This window comes from Triticum urartu, chromosome 5A (assembly GCF_056163025.1).
Source record: "Triticum urartu cultivar PI428250 chromosome 5A, HENAU_Tu73, whole genome shotgun sequence".
In the NCBI taxonomy this organism is placed as follows: Eukaryota; Viridiplantae; Streptophyta; class Magnoliopsida; order Poales; family Poaceae; genus Triticum; species Triticum urartu.
The window spans coordinates 610,341,369-610,357,369 of NC_141877.1; positions in this window are offsets into that span (position 1 = coordinate 610,341,369).

A 16,001-nucleotide genomic window follows, 5' to 3' on the forward strand; every position below is an offset into this window, starting at 1 on the left:
GAGGATGAGAAAAGGGCGTCCATGGAGCGCACCGAGCGGGAGAAATATGAGGCCGAGGTTGGCAAGGTACGGCAAGAGCTCCAGGCTCTCATGGAAAAACATGAGAGTTTGGAGCTTGACTCAAAGACGCGAGCGTCCGAGCTCGTGGTGGCTATTGAAAATGCCAAGTCTGCCAAGGCCGAATCCCAGAAGACCCTCTAGGAGTTGGATGAGGTGAAGAAGATAGCGGCGGCTAAGGCATTCTTTATGCAAAGAAAACACATAAACGTGAGTTACTTGTTACATACCCGAATCTGGAGCTCTCCAGGAGCGTTCGCAGATCTTCCCCGGAGTGTGTCCGATGCCGCCGCATTCTATCGAGCCGAGGAGGGCAGCTCGACAGAGAAGGTGGTCTGGTCTCAGTATGCTGAGGCCGGACACCCCGTGCCCCTGAGCGACCAGCTGAAGCAACTGGTCGAGCTCCACAAGGCGGCCAAACAGGCCATGAAGGGCCTCATAGTTCGGCTGTGGCCTGGAGGGGCTCTGCCTGGGAGCTATTTCGGGCTGGTGCGGCGGCTGGTGGAGGCCTGTCCAAGGCTCGAAGTCATCAAGCGCTCCGTCTGCATTGAAGGTGCCCGTAGGGCCCTTGCCCGTGCTAAGGTGCACTGGGGCAAGCTGGATGCTGAGAAGCTTGTGCAGGACGGCCCACCACCGGGGAAAGAGCATCGCAAGCCCAAGAATTATTATAAGGATGTTCTGAAGGGTGCCTGCCTTGTGGCGGATGAATGTTCTAGGGATGTAATTTTTGAGTAAACTTGCTCGTTTTGTCCTGTGCGCTGAAAACTTGTTCATATGCGCTAAGCAATGCTGTTGGGATTTAAAATATTACCTTCTATGCGGCTGTTTATCAATTCTGAGAGATGGCAAGTCGTCGGCTTCTGCCCCGTGCCGCTAGTGCTGGGGTGTTCGGGGATAAACCTGAGCGCTCTTTTTCCCATGTTTGGGTCCTTCGAGGGAGGCGCTCAGCCCAACGAACAAGGCAATCGGACTATAATGCGTGAACACTCTCACTTAGCCATAGAATTATATAATTTTAAATTTCGGTGAAGCCCCTGGTATTCGGAAGACCGAGTTCGGAGCGCTATCCACGCCTTGGCCGGACAGAGCCGGCTCCTCGCTCTAAGCGGCATAAGTCTTTAGGGACTCGAAAAACCTCTCGAACAGCGACCAACTCTCGCTTCATCATGACAGTCAGTTTTAGCTTTCTCTACTGAGGTGCTCGACCCAGCTCAACTGGGGCACAATGGCAGTGGTTCTCCTAGTGCTACCTTAGCCGATATAGCGGAATGTAAGGCACCAAAACATCGGAGCCGGGCAAACCCAACTATTGACCCAAGACATGATTCGGAGACGATGCATATAATGCTATAAGTTTGGGGTGCCGCATTTGTTAAAGTGTTCAAACTTCTCACACCATATTGAGGGGTACTAAAGCCCCTGGCGTATTTTGGTCGTACCAAAGTGTATGGATGCAACATGTCGTTAAGGAACATATATTAAAAAAGAGTAATGCGAAAATAGACAAAATATATGCATTGTTTATTAAAGAGGGATGCAATCAAAGCAGAACGATACAAATAATGCGATAAGCAAAAGGTTGGACTATTTAACGTGTCTGTTCCAGGGGCAAGCTGCGGAATAGTGTGCGAAAGAGGTATACTGCTCGTGAAAGAGACCACCTGGGAGTTCCGTAATGCGGCGTGGATTGTCTGCTTCCCTGGTTCTTGCATCGTTTGTTCGGCAATTGAACTGCCGAACGGGCCTTCCGAAGAGTGGAGTCCTGAAAGTAAGAGAAAATTAAAAAATCGGCAGCCCCTGGTGCGGTTTAAGCCGTGTTTTGGGTGTGCCGTGATGGTGCCCCTCCCCCTGTACCCATGGTATCTCTAGAGCGTAGTTATGTACGCGAAGCACTAGCGTCGCCTTTTTACGAGGGCTGGGGTTGGGGCCGCATTGCTACGCTTGCTCGGATCGTGCCAGGCGGTCTTGTTGTAGGTTACTCCGGGCGCGCTTGACGGTGTCCGGTCGTTTAATGGCCGGACTGGAGAACTGCCTGGAGAGGCTGCTTTGTACTTCTGCTGCAAGGGCCGCCGTGTGCTCCTCCGTTTGGAGGGACTGTTCGGTGTTTCCATTGACCGTAATTACTCCTCGAGGGCCTGGCATTTTGAGCTTAAGGTATGCGTAGTGCGGTACCGCATTGAACTTGGCGAATGCGGTTCGCCCGAGCAGTGTGTGATAGCCACTGCGGAATGGGACTATGTCGAAGATAAACTCTTTGCTTCGGAAATTATCCGGAGATCGAAAGACCACTTCAAGTGTGACTGAGCCTGTACAGTTGGCCTCTACACCTGGTATTATGCCTTTAAAGGTCGTTTTGGTGGGCTTAATCCTTGAGGGATCTATGCCCATTTTCCGCACTGTATCCTGGTAAAGCAGGTTCAGGCTGCTGCCGCCGTCCATAAGGACTCTAGTGAGATGAAATCCGTCAATAATTGGCTCTAGAACCAATGCGGCGAATCTGCCATGACGTATGCTAGTGGGATGGTCCCTTCGATCAAAGGTGATCGGGCAGGAGGACCATGGGTTGAACTTTGGGCGATTGGCTCTACCGCGTATACGTCCCTTAACGCGCGCTTCCTCTCCCTTTTGGGGACGTGGGTTGCGTATATCATGTTCACCGTCTGCACTTGTGGGGGAAAACCCTTCTGTCCACTGTTGTTCGGCAGCCGGGGCTCCTCGTCGTCATCGCTATGCAGCCCCTTGTCTTCATTTTCAGCGTTTAACTTGCCTGCCTGCTTGAACACCCAACAATCCCTGTCGGTGTGATTGGCCGGCTTGTCGGAGGTGCCATGTATCTGGCACAAGCGGTCGAGTATTCGGTCCAAACTGGACGGGCCCCTAGGATTCCTTTTGAATGGCTTGTTCTGCTGACCGGATTTAGAGCCTCTGAATCCGGCATTAACTGTCGTATCCTCAGCATTGTCGCCGTTAATGCGGCGCTTCTACTTGTTGCGACGCGTCCTGCCACTACTGTCCCCGGTATCCGAATTACCAGGGTTCTTGGTCATATTGTTGCTACGAGCAAGCCAGCTGTCTTCTCCCGCGCAAAAGCAGGTCATGAGTGTTGTGAGTGCTGCCATAGACTTCGGGTTTTCCTGTCCAAGGTGCCGGGCAAGCCACTCGTCACGGATATTGTGCTTGAAGGCTGCTAGGGCCTTAGTGTCCGGACAGTCGACTATTTGATTTTTCTTTGTTAGGAACCGTGTCCAGAATTGCCTGGCCGATTCCTCTGGCTGCTGAATTACGTGACTTAGGTCATCGGCATCTGGGGGTCGCACATAAGTGCCCTGGAAATTGTCGAGGAATGCGGCTTCCAGGTCCTCCCAACAACTGATTGATCCTGTTGGCAAGCTGTTAAGCCAATGCCGAGCTGGTCCTTTAAGCTTGAGTGGGAGGTATTTGATGGCGTGGAAATCATCACCGCAGGCCATTTGGATATGAAGGAGATAATCCTCGATCCATACCGCAGGATCTGTTGTGCCATCATATGATTCGATATTTACGGGTTTGAAACCCTCGGGGATTTGATGATCCATTATTTCGTCTGTGAAGCATAGTCGGTGTGCGGCGCCTCTGTACTGGGCTATATCACGACGTAGCTCCAATGAGCTTTGTCTACTGTGTTCATCCCTGCCAAATTTGTGGCCGGGGTGATGGTTTCCGTCTCGAGCCGTGGGGCACCCACGCGATCCGTAGATCGATCTTGTTTGCCTTGCCTTGTCCTCCAACGTATCTCGTAAGTCTGGCGCATATTCCCGTGCTTTGGTATGGGGTGCGGCTTGAGTGGAGGGCCGAGAGGCCTCTCTGTCGTGGCCACGAGGTGGCCGGTTGGCCGCATCAAGTGCTTCCTCCTCTAATCAGGGTAGCAACCTGCGCTTTGGGTAGCTCTTGGAGGGGCGTTCGAGTTTATGCTCTTCGGCCGCAAGGACTTCAGTCCATCTGTCGACTAGCAAATCTTGATCAGCTCTAAGCTATTGCTGTTTTTTCTTGAGGCTTCTTGTCATGGCCATAAGCCTGTGTTGAAAACGCTCTTGCTCGACGGGATCCTCTGGCACGACGAATTTGTCGTCGTCGAGGCTTGCCTCGTCTTCGGAGGGAGGCATATAATTATCGTCCTCGACCTCTCTGTCTGCCGCTCTCTCATGAGGGTTGGTTTCTCCATCCTCCTGTGCTAAATCTTGCTGGAGGGGGTTTTCTTCAGCACTTTCCGGAGTATTATTATCTTCCGTGCTGGAATCACCGTATTTGTTTTGGCGGGATTTTGAGCGGCGCCGCTGACGCCGGCGCTTAGGCTGTTTCTTGGAGGGGTCATCCTCCGCTGTTCCATCGCCATCTTCTTCTTTTGGGGTGTCCACCATATATGTCATATGACGAGGTGGCTTTCCAGGGCCTCATAGGCGCTGGTTCTTCATCGTCTCCTTCATCGGCATCCATACCGTTGATGTCTTCGGAGTCGAAGTCGAGCATGTCGGTTAAGTCGCCGACAGTGGCTACAAAGTGGGTGGTGGGTGGGCTTTGAATTTCTTCATCGTCCGAATCCCAACCTTGCTGACCGTAGTCCGGCCAGGGCTCTCCTAATAAAGAGAGAGACTTCAGTGTCTTCAGAATATCGTCAAAAGGCGAGTGCTGAAAGATGTCCGCGGCAGTAAACTCCATAATCGGCGCCCAATCGGATTCGATCCGTAGGGGCGCGGAGGGTTCGGAGTCCGGAGAGGAGTCCGGCTCCTTGGAGTCACGAGTCTCGCAGAGTGCGGGGCTCGTGTTCGGCTCGATCGCCGTTGGGATCACAACCCCCGAGGCGGCGCCCAACCACCCATCCTCGATCGGCGCAGTTGGCTCCGAATTAAGGGTCAAAGCCAATGCGGGTGCGGCCTCCAGGGCACTGTTCGGCGGCAGAGCTAGATCATGCTCGTCGTGATAGTGCGGCGCGCTTGGCAGTGGCTCGAATCCGTTCAAGATCTAGTCCCCGCGGATGTCAGCCGTGTAGTTCAAACTTCCAAATCTGACCTGACGGCCAGGGGCATAGCTTTCGATCTGCTCCAGATGGCCAAGTGAATTGGCCCGCAGTGCGAAGCCGCCGAAGACGAAGATCTGTCCGGGAAGGAAGGTCTCACCCTGGACTGCATCGCCATTGATGATCGTAGGAGCCATCAAGCCTGACGGCGACGACACAGAGGAACTCTCAATGAAAGCACCAATGTCGGTGTCAAAACCGGCGGATCTCAGGTAGGGGGTCCAGAACTGTGGGTGTAGGCCGGATGGTAACAGGAGGCAAGGGACACGAAGTTTTACCCAGGTTCGGGCCCTCTCGATGGAGGTAAAACCCTATGTCCTGCTTGATTAATATTGATGATATGGGTAGTACAAGAGTAGATCTACCACGAGATCGGAGAGGCTAAACCCTAGAAACTAGCCTATGGTATGATTGTTGTTTTGTATGTTGTCCTACGGACTAAAACCCTCCAGTTTATATAGACACCGGAGAGGGTTAGGGTTACACAAAGTCGGTTACAATGGTAGGAGATCTGCATATCTGTATCGCCAAGCTTGCCTTCCACGCCAAGGAAAGTCCCTTCCGGACACGGGACGAAGTCTTCAATCTTGTATCTTCATAGTCCAGGAGTCCGGCTGAAGGTATAGTCCGGCCATCCGGACACCCCCTAATCTAGGACTCCCTCAGTCATATATCTTTACTATTTTCATGACTATTAAGAAGCTGATCATATCTGAATTTAGCTTAACCTTTCTGGTCCGGCTTATGATCGTATTCGAATCTAGCTGTAAACCTCATGATCACTTGGGGGCTTCCTGTTCAAACATAGGTCGTATTCGAACCAAAGAGAACATAACTGTCGTAACCCTTTCGATCGGCTCAAAGCCAAAATCACTAGGGGGCTTCTTGATCGTATCTGAATCATAGCTTAACCCCTTTTGGGTCCGACTTGGATCGTATTTGAATGAGGGTCGTTAAAAAGCTCTCATGGTCATTTGGGGGCTTCATGTTCAAACATAGGTCGTATTCGAACCAAAGAGAACATAGCTATCGGTACGCTCTTGATCGGCGCAACGCCAAAGCAACTGGGGGCTATATGATCGTATTTGAATCTTAGCTTAAACCCCTATGGTCCGGTTTACTGATCGTATTCGAATCAGAAATCCCCTACTTTCAGTTACAAAGTTAATTTATATTGTTTGAAATCTGCTATTTGTCTTACTGGTCTTTGTTGTCTCAAATTTAAACGATCAGCACGGTTTTTTCACCGGCTTGATTATTTGACAATAAGCCGCCAAGTCATGATAGTCATCAGGCATACAGAAGCATTGACTTCCCGAAAAAAGGGGGGACTGGATCATTAACCTCATCACCCGGGTCATGTAAACCGGTGGTCCAGATGCAAAAGATACATGTATGACTGTTATTTATGAACAATTCTTTCTCTGTTAATAAAAGGTTGTTTCAACCTGGTTTATTTTCACGTCTGTTTATGTTTTTCTACTATGATAAAACCATTGGTCATGTACCGGGTGTTCTGACCCGTTCGGTGCTAAACCGTGTTGGATTTCGGGTTCCGACAGACCCTTAAGGTTCGAACTCTGGGGTGCGCACGGAGATCTTTTCCCTACCGACTCGTGCTTCTATGGCTCGTAAGAAATCTAGGCTAGAAAGAAGACACACAAGAGACACGAGGTTTATACTAGTTTGGGCCACCGATGTGGTGTAATACCCTACTCCAGTGTATGCTGTAGTGGATTGCCTCAGGGGCTGATGATGAACAATACAGAGGAAGAACGGCCTTGCGAGAGGTGTTCTTGAGCTGGTGCAGTGTGTTCTACTTGGTCCGGACCTTTCTCTCTTTCTGTTTCTTCTCTCTTTCTTTCTCTCTGGACCTCTCTCTTCTTCTTCTTTCTCCTCTCTGGACCTCTCCCTCTTCTTATTTTCCCCCCTCCTCCTTCTTTCGGGGGCTAGTCCTATTTATAGAGGCCCTGGTCCTCTTCCCAAAAAAATGAGTGGGAAGGGCTCCATCAATTGACCATTTTGAAGGGGAACATCTAGTACAAGTTATCCTGACCAAAGGTGGTCTTCGGCTGCCAAAATACGCCGTCTTGGGCTCCACGGTGACCTCCGTCCTACCGCTCTGCTGGTCTTGGTCTCGTTGCACCGGAATGGTAACCTTTGCCCAATGCCTTGGCATGTGCTTGCTCCCTTTGCACCGAAGGGGAAACAGGGACATTGCGCAGGCCGGCGCCCGTCCGGCGCCCGCCTAATCTCGATCGTCATGGCTTGCGTCACGGGCTCCTCACGAGGCACCCATGCCTTGATCTCTCCGCCTCCTCGCGAGCCTGCCTGATGAGGCTGCTCCTGAGGAAGCCTCCTGTCGTCCGCCCCGCAAGGCTTGGCCCCTTGCGAGGGTCTTGAGCTTGAGTTGATGAGGCTGGGTCGCACTGGGCCCCCACTCGAGCCATGCCGCAGGCCGCAGGCAGGCAAGTCTGGGGACCCCCGTTCCCAAAACGCCGACAGTAGCCCCTGGGCCCAAGGCGCGCCCGGGCTTGGCTTAGCAGAGAAGCTAAGGGGCAAGCGCAAAGCGCCGCGGGCCCCAATAGCCCACGGCCTTGGGCGCCGCGTTGCGATTGATTGTACATGGGCATCTGCGCTTCCCCATGACGCCTCGACAACCGCACATCTGACAAAGAGGTTCCCGGGCCAGGCTTACTTGCTATGTTCTTGTTCGCCTTGCCCCGGATCCCCTTTCTCGCTCTTCTCCTTCCTGCTCCCGAAATCCTCCAGATCTGTCTCAACCCTTCCCATCCGGCACGCCATGGCGCCTCGCAAGTCCCCAACCGAGGCCTGGTACTCTCCGGCTCTGGATCCCCCGAACTTGTCGGAGAAGAACCTTGCCCTCACGCACCTGATGACGGTCGCGCAGGGCGGCAAGGGGGCGACTGTGCTCAAGACCGGCTCCGACCAGCCTGAGGGCAAGGGGAGCACCTTCTATCCGTTCTTTGTGAGCGCCATCATCGCCGGTCTGGTGCCTCCTTTCTCCGAGTTCTTCTTTGCTGTTATCCGCCAATACAACTTGCAAGCTCTGCATCTCCACCCCAACTCTGTTCTTCTCCTGGCGATTTTCGCTTACTATTGTGAGGCTCACGTTGGGGTGAAGCCCTCGGTGGCCTTGTTGCGCCACTATTTTTCCCTCTGGGTTTCTCGTTCCCATGTCTCCGCATGTGCGAGCTTTATCGCATACTCCAACTCCAATGCTATCTCGAAGCCTGGGAAGAGAATCGAAGGCTTCCGGAGCAAGTGGGTCATGGTGGACGTCGGGCGCCTCCACCCCCGACTGGTGTTGCCTACGGGGCAGCCCAAGGCCATTGAAGCATGGTCCCGCATGGAGCTCGTCGACCCCCGTGCGAAGGCGGTGCTGAAGAGGATGAATGCGGACCTGAGGCCAGGCTCCTTGAGGTTGGTATGGCCGTGGGCCGCCCTAAGTTGTTTATCACCAGCGCGGAGCATAGCGCTTCCGTATGTGTACGGGCATAGCCGGTCCTCGGCAGTGTCGTCAGCCAGCGTGGAGCATGGTGCTTCCACTGGTACGTGGGAGGGGGCTCCCCTCCGGGAGGAACCCCCGGGGCGTGTACAGCCCCGCCCTGACACGTGGCCGGCACGGTAGGGCTAGGAGAGGTGTATCTGGGCACTCGTGAGCCAGCGCGGGACTCACGAGGCCCTACCTCGAGGCGGGTTGCGCCTGGCTCTGGGCCTTTATCAATGGTGTGTTCTTGCAGGGTTGTTACAATGCAAATGCTCTACGTCCTCAGGTCCCGGCCCTCGAGCAAGCTCAGCCGCCGCTGGTATGATAGGTCGCGATGCTGTGGGTCAAGGCCAGGGGGTGAGGGCTGGAGAGCCAGTAGGAGCCCATGAGTCGCGACGCTCAGGTGCCCCCCTTTTAACGTGCAAGCACTTTGCATGAGAGCGGAGAAGTACGCGATAAGCAGTAGATGACGATCATGGGAACCAGATTAAGCGCGGAGGAGAAAATTAATTTCAAGTAGATGCGGGGAAAGCAAACGCCGCTGGGCCAGGCCCGAGCAGTTTGGGGATGATGCAGCCCGAGGGGCGCCCCCAACAAGGTAAGTAAAGTGCGTAAGTAAAACGGATATGTGCCACAGGGACGGACCCATGCGACCTGTGCACGACGCGGCCCTGTGGGCTCTCCCAGCTAAAAATGGAACTTGAAAGATGTCACCTGATGCCGTTGAAGATGAAGCGATGCCGCAGAAGTGGGCGACGCGCGGTGAAGACGTTGACCCTCATGAGCCCCCCGGCCCAGGAGCCTCGGGAGGCTCCGGGGGCATGGGTAGTTCTTCAAGGGCCATCTCCACCTCCGCCAGGACCGCACAATGCCTGACCTCTTGAGCCTCCAGAATGCTCCTCAGCAGGCGCTAATGAGCGGCGACCGCATTCGGCAGGCCGAAAGGCATGCGAACGTAGCTGTGAGGTGGACCCTCACAACGCCCCACGCGCGAAGGCCAGAGGCGCTCCTGAGACGCGGCTCGGTTGAGCCCTGGCATGTTGATGCAGACGCATAGCCCACCATCCTCGCCTAGATGTGGGGCCACGGCGGGCAAGCGGCGGCTGCCGCGCATGACTCTCGACTCCTGTAGCTCCTGGGTATTTCCTGCGATGAACTCCTGAGGGTTTGGTCTTCCTTGCCTCGTACCTTCCAGAGGGAAACGTGCCTGGAAGCACCCCTCCAAGTGGTGCCCGAGCGCCTCCCTCGTGACCTTGGCAAAGTCGGTGGCTCTCCAAGAAAGAGCCCCTGAGCCCTGCCTGAGGAGGGCGCCGGGTGCGCTTTCCTATGCGACAGAGGGTGGCGCTCCCTGAACGGGCGCGAATCCTGACGCAACGCCTCCGGAGGCGCGTGCCTCCTTATGGCTTGGGCCTGCCGAAGCCTTCTTCTTCTTAAGGGTCGCCTCGGGAAGTCTTCCGCTCCTATGATCTGGGTCTTTGATTGCTGCGGCTTGGAACGCACGCTCAAGTGAACACACCACGTCCCTTTCCTCACAGGGTACGGTGATGACTCCACCGCTTCCTAGCATCTTGAGGACATTGTAGCCATGGTGAGTCACTGCCATGAACTTGGCTAGGGCTGGGTACCCAAGGATGGTGTTGTATGTCAGGCGAATGTGGGCGACGTCGAAGTCAATGAGCTCGGTGCGCTAGTTGTTGCGCTGCCCGAAGGTGACTGGGAGGCGAACTTGCCCTATCGGAATGGTGGAACCATCAGTGACTCCTGAGAAAGGCCTGGTCGGCTGGAGCTGATCATACGGCACTTGGAGATTGTTGAACGTCTCGACGGACAGGACGTTGAGTCCTGCTCCGCCATCCACGAGGGTCCTGGTGACCTGCACATTGCTGACGACTGGGGAGCAAAGCATTGAGAGAACTCCGGCCGTTGCCGCGCACTTGAGCTGATCCGCTAAGCTGAACGTGATGGCGCACGCAGAGCACCTGAGAGGGCGCGTGGCCTCAAGCTTGGGGAGGACTGCATTCACCTCGTGAGCAAACTGCTTGAAGATGCGTTGTGATGCTGGGGCCTGGGCACCACCCAAGATGCAAGTGATTGCGCGCGGCTCCTGGAAGCCCCCAGCCCCCTCGTCTTGATGTTGGTCTTCGTTCCTTCTTCGCGGTGGCGGTAGAGGAGGGAGGCCTACGTTGCCGTGCGGGCGATCCTCACGAGGCTGATCCCTCCAGCCTCCCTCGCGAGGCTGTTCCTGCGAGCGATCCTCGCGAGGTCGGTCACGCCACCCTTGGCGAGGGACATAGTATTCCCATCGTCCTCCACCTCTTCCTCCTCCTTGTCCATAGCCCCTGTCGTTGCGCTCGGGGTGTCGGCCGATACGCCCATCTCGCACGGCCCTGAGCTCTTGGCATTCTTTGGTGTTGTGGGTGTGGAGGTCGTGGTACACGCAGTATCGGCTGCCCTTGGATGACTCAGGCTGATCCCTGCCTCGCTTGGTGTCTGGCTCCGCTGCAAGCACGGCAGCTCCCTTACGCTTCACGTCCTTGGCCTTGGGCTTTTTCTCTTCTGGGTCGGCAGCCGGGAGCTCGAGGAGGGAGAGGCGTCCTTCCTCAGCCCTGGCGCACTTGGTCGCCAAGTTGAACAGCTCCAGGGATGTGTACAGGTCTTCATGGATTGCAAGCTCCTCCTTCATCTTGATGTCGCGCACACCATTGGAGAAGGCTAAGATAATGGCTGCCTCAGTCACCCTGGGGATCCTGAGGCGAGCGTTGTTGAAGCGCTGGATGTATTTCTGCAGGGTTTCCCCTGGCTGTTGCTTGATGCGGCGCAGGTCGCTTATGACCGGGGGCCGGTTGCCAGTGCCCTGGAAGTTGGCGATGAAGCGAGTGCGCATCTCGTCCCGGGAGGAGATCGTGCCGGGAGCCAGTTTCAGGAGCCAGGTGCGGGCGCCGTCCTTGAGCGCCATGGGAAACCAGTTCGCCATGACCTTTTTGTCTCCGTTGGCGGCTTCGATGCCCAGCTCGTAGAGCTGCAAGAATTCCACGTGGTCCGTCGTGCCATCATAGCAAGGGGGCAGATCAGGCTTGAACTTGCCTGGCCATGTGACGCCACATAGCTCGAGGGTGAAGGCGCGGCAGCCTGTTGTGGCCATCGGTGCCCTTTGCTGGTGCTGGGCCTGCTCCTGGTGATTACCACGCGCTGCCGCTTGGAGCAGCGCGGGGTCTCGGCGTGGAAGCGCAGGGACACGATCTTGGTGCGCCGGTGTTGGGAGCGCGCGAGCACCTCCTTGGGGACGAGGGATCTCTTGCCAGCTACCTTCTTGCCGCGCAGGCGCCGGATATGGAGGGTCTCGCCCTGGGGCTGCGCGCCTTGGAGCCAGGGCGCTTTCTTGGGGAGGAGGTGGCGGAGGCGCCTCCTGAGGGCGAGGTAGCAAGAGGGACGGCAAAGGAGAGCCCCCTGCGGCACTGACAAGCTCAGTGATGCGGGCGAGCCAGTCCTCGTAGAGGTCGTCAACGGGGCGGTAGTGCGGGAGCTATCTTCCCAGGAGCAGCGCGGCGTGCGCGTCCGTGGGGGCGCGACGGGCGTGGGACGACGAACCGGCTGGAGTCAGTGACGGGGTTGCGGTGCGGCCCTCCCGCCGCACCGAAGGATGCTGGGACGAGGCCTGCTGCTCGTTCCAAGCCGGGCCGGTAGCGGCGTTGGTGGCAGGCGACAGGGAACGACGAGGGTGTCCGCCGACGGGCACCGTCTGGGCGACGCGGGTGGCGAGAGCCGCCCGGCGCTCTGTGCGAGCCCGACGACCGTCAGCCATGGACACGATGGAAGATCACACGTGAACAGCGGAAGAAAGATTCCGGCGCACCCCTACCTAGCGCTCCAAATGTCGGATTTCGGGTTCCGACAGACCCTTAAGGTTCAAACTCTGGGGTGCGCACGGAGATCTTTCCCCTGCCGACTCGCGCTTCTATCGCTCGCAAGAAATCTAGGCTAGAAAGAAGAACACACAAGGGACACAAGGTTTATACTGGTACGGGCCACCAATGTGGTGTAATACCCTACTCCACTGTATGGTGTAGTGGATTGCCTCAGGGGCTGATGATGAACAATACAGAGGAAGAATGGCCTCGCGAGAGGTGTTCTTGAGCTTGTGCAGTGTGTTCTACTTGGTCCGGACCTTTCTCTCTTTCTGTCTCTTCTCTCTTTCTTTCTCTCTGGACCTCTCTCTTCTTCTTCTTTCTCCTCTCTGGACCTCTCCCTCTTCTTCTTTTTCCCCTCCTCCTTCTTTCGGGGGCTAGTCCTATTTATAGAGGCCCTGGTCCTCTTCCCAAAAAATGAGCGGGAAGGGCGCCAACAATTGGCCATTTTGAAGGGGAACATCTAGTACAAGTTATCCTGACCAAGGGTGGTCTTCGGCTGCCAAAAGCACTAGTGATGACGCCGTCTTGGGCTCCATGGTGACCTCCATCCTGCCGCTCTGCTGGTCTTGGTCTCGTTGCACCGGAATGGTAACCTTTGCCCAATGCCTTGGCCTGTGCTTGCTCCCTTTGCACCGAAGGGGAAACAAGGACACTGCGCAGGTCGGCGCCCGCCTAATCTCGATCATCATCGCTTGCGTCACGGGCTCCTCGTGAGGCACCCCTGCCTTGATCTCTCCGCCTCCTCGTGAGCCTGCCTGATGAGGCTGCTCCTGAGGAAGCCTCCTGTCGTCCGCCCCGCAAGGCTTGGCCCCTTGCGAGGGTCTTGAGCTTGAGCTGATGAGGCTGGGCCGCACTGGGCCCCCACTCGAGCCACGCCGTAGGCCGCAGGCAGGCAAGTCTGGGGAGCCCCATTCCTAGAATGCCGACAATCCGCCAAGCCAGTTTTTTCCTTTTCTATAGGAATAGAGCCGAAGTATTACAGAGATAACCATACATGTGACGCATATATTGACATCAGGAAGCAAAGAGTCACACACGGCATCTTATGCACGATGGCATCGGCCAAATATGTAGTTGTTTCAAGCTAAATCTATTACAAGGCTTTAAAGAGCCCACAAGATGGTTATCACTCTTCCCTCGCCGGTTCACCTCCTTCTGCTGATTGGAAGTTGGGATTGGACCAGTCAAAGCCGTTCACGGCAATCAACTCTGCTTCATCATCAATCAGGCCAGCTGGATCAACTTCTGGAGCAAAACGTATGTTGACGAACCGGCGGGATAAGATCTGTCACCTTGTAAGAGGGAGTCGCCATCTTCTTATTCTCCAAATCAAAACCCGGCTGATATTTGTCAATGTTGGTCTCATGTCCAAGAACGGTAGCTTGAGGTCGAACTCCCCTCACGCAGGCAATGAAGTCATCCTGCTCAAATAGAGACCCGTCTTCCTTCACAGTAGGGTACCCCCTAGCTACATCCACCGGGAATAGATCTGGCACCCAGGCTTTGGAGCAGGTCAGGGCAGTCAAGGCTCCGACTCTGGCACAGCATCGTTTGACCTCTTGAAACCTGGCAGGTAAGATTGACAATTTTTTCAAAACATCGCTCAGCCGATTGGGTCCTTGGTTGGAAGGAGAGATAGCAGCAAGTGCTCGTTGAGCGCCAGTATACAACTACTCTACTAAGGTGTAAACCGCCTTCAGTTTGGTCACATTATCTTGGCTCAGATTTTTGCTTCACAGACCTGCACATATTTTTTAAACAAGGGGTCAGAAGGCGGTTTAAATTCCGGGTCAAAAGAAGGTATAAAGGATCAGTACAGATGGCTTACCAAAGATGGCCGAAACCATTTGTGACACCCGGTTCTTTAAGCCGTTAAGCTCCGTGGTAACCTCATCAAGAGCTGCTTCAGCTTTTTCAGCGCGTTGTGTTAGCAGCGTCTTTTCTTCAGCCCAGGATTTCTTTTTGGCAGTCAAGCTGGTTTTCAATTTTTCCGTCTCAGCAAGACTCAATTGAAGTTTAGAATCAGCAGACTTGACTTCTGCCTCTTGATCCGCCAGCCGGGTCTTTGCATTAGTTAATTGGGAGCCCAATTCAGATAGGGCATTCTACAAAATATACACAGGTGTGTCAAGGCTTAAACTAAAAGTTATAAAGATTCAAGTCCCAAGTGTTTTACAAAGTAATAACACTTGACACTTGGGGGCTAATGTCTGCCAAAACAATTTCTTATGACTCTTATATATTTCAAGTCCCAAGTGCCTTACAAAGTTACAGCACTTGGCACTTGGGGGCTAATGCATGATATTCAGAAAGTCTCTCAAGATTAAACCGGATTACAATATTTGTTGGGATTGGCAAAAGACAGCTATGAAGTTAAGTACCGGTTCATTTATGATAAATTGAGCCGGCCCTTGGGGACTACAGGTGAAGTTTACACTATTTTATTGGACTTTTGAAAACGTTAGAGAGAAATTATCAATCTATATCATAAAGTCTCCAGATCATTCAGGTTCATCATCTGAAGACTTGGGGGCTGGCAGAGTATAAGTAAACCAGAGAACATACCTCATATTTCAGCTACAGTTGCTTGACCATCTCAATTTCCGACTCATAGCTGGAGTGAACATGGCTAAGATAGCCGGACAATATGTCACTAGCATTCAGATGAGTGTAGTGAGAGATATCGAAACGCACTTTCTGTCTCTCCAAGGCTTCTTGTTTAGCACTGTGCCGAGCTAACATAGTGGGAGTCCCCGGTTCAACAAAATGGCTACCCGTGATCAGAACGTCATGATTAGAAGATGATGGCAGGTTAGCTGAACTGGATGGTCTGGCAGTAGAGGGGTTAACAACGGTATCATCAGCTGACGGCTCAGGAGGGTCCAATGGAGTATTAATAGCTGGGTCTTCTGGTGCTTCAATTCGAGGGGGAGAAGTTGGCATGGCCGGTTCAGGTGCAAGAACTGATGGGTCTTCCGCCGGTTTAACCACTTTGGCCTTCTTGGACTTGGCTTGACCACTAAGACATATTTTATGAGACAGTTAGTGCAATGATGCAGTTTTTTAAAGAAATAGAGGAAAGATGATCTTTTTCCTTACCCAGGGGCAGTCTTGAAGGCCGGAAATTGCGTCTGAGATGAGTCGCCAGAAGAGCGAGAAACCTCCTGTAAAGGTAAAATAAAGTTAGTAATGCAAGAGAATATACTCATTAATAAAAGAAGAAGATGAAGATAAAAGAGACCTCATTCTGGTGTTTTTGAGGAGTTTGTTGTATAATGGAAGGCGGTTCATCGTCGTTCCGGGCCTGACGTTGGCTCTCATGTTGCTGTTTTTTCAAAAGAAAATGAGGGTCCAAATAAGCTAAAGGGTGCGAAAACCTTACTTTCCGGGTTACCAGTCGAAGTTTATGTCTTGGCAAATGGGCTGAGTCAGAGGAAATAGTTACCTCTTCTTCTACGGCCTGACTGGCCCC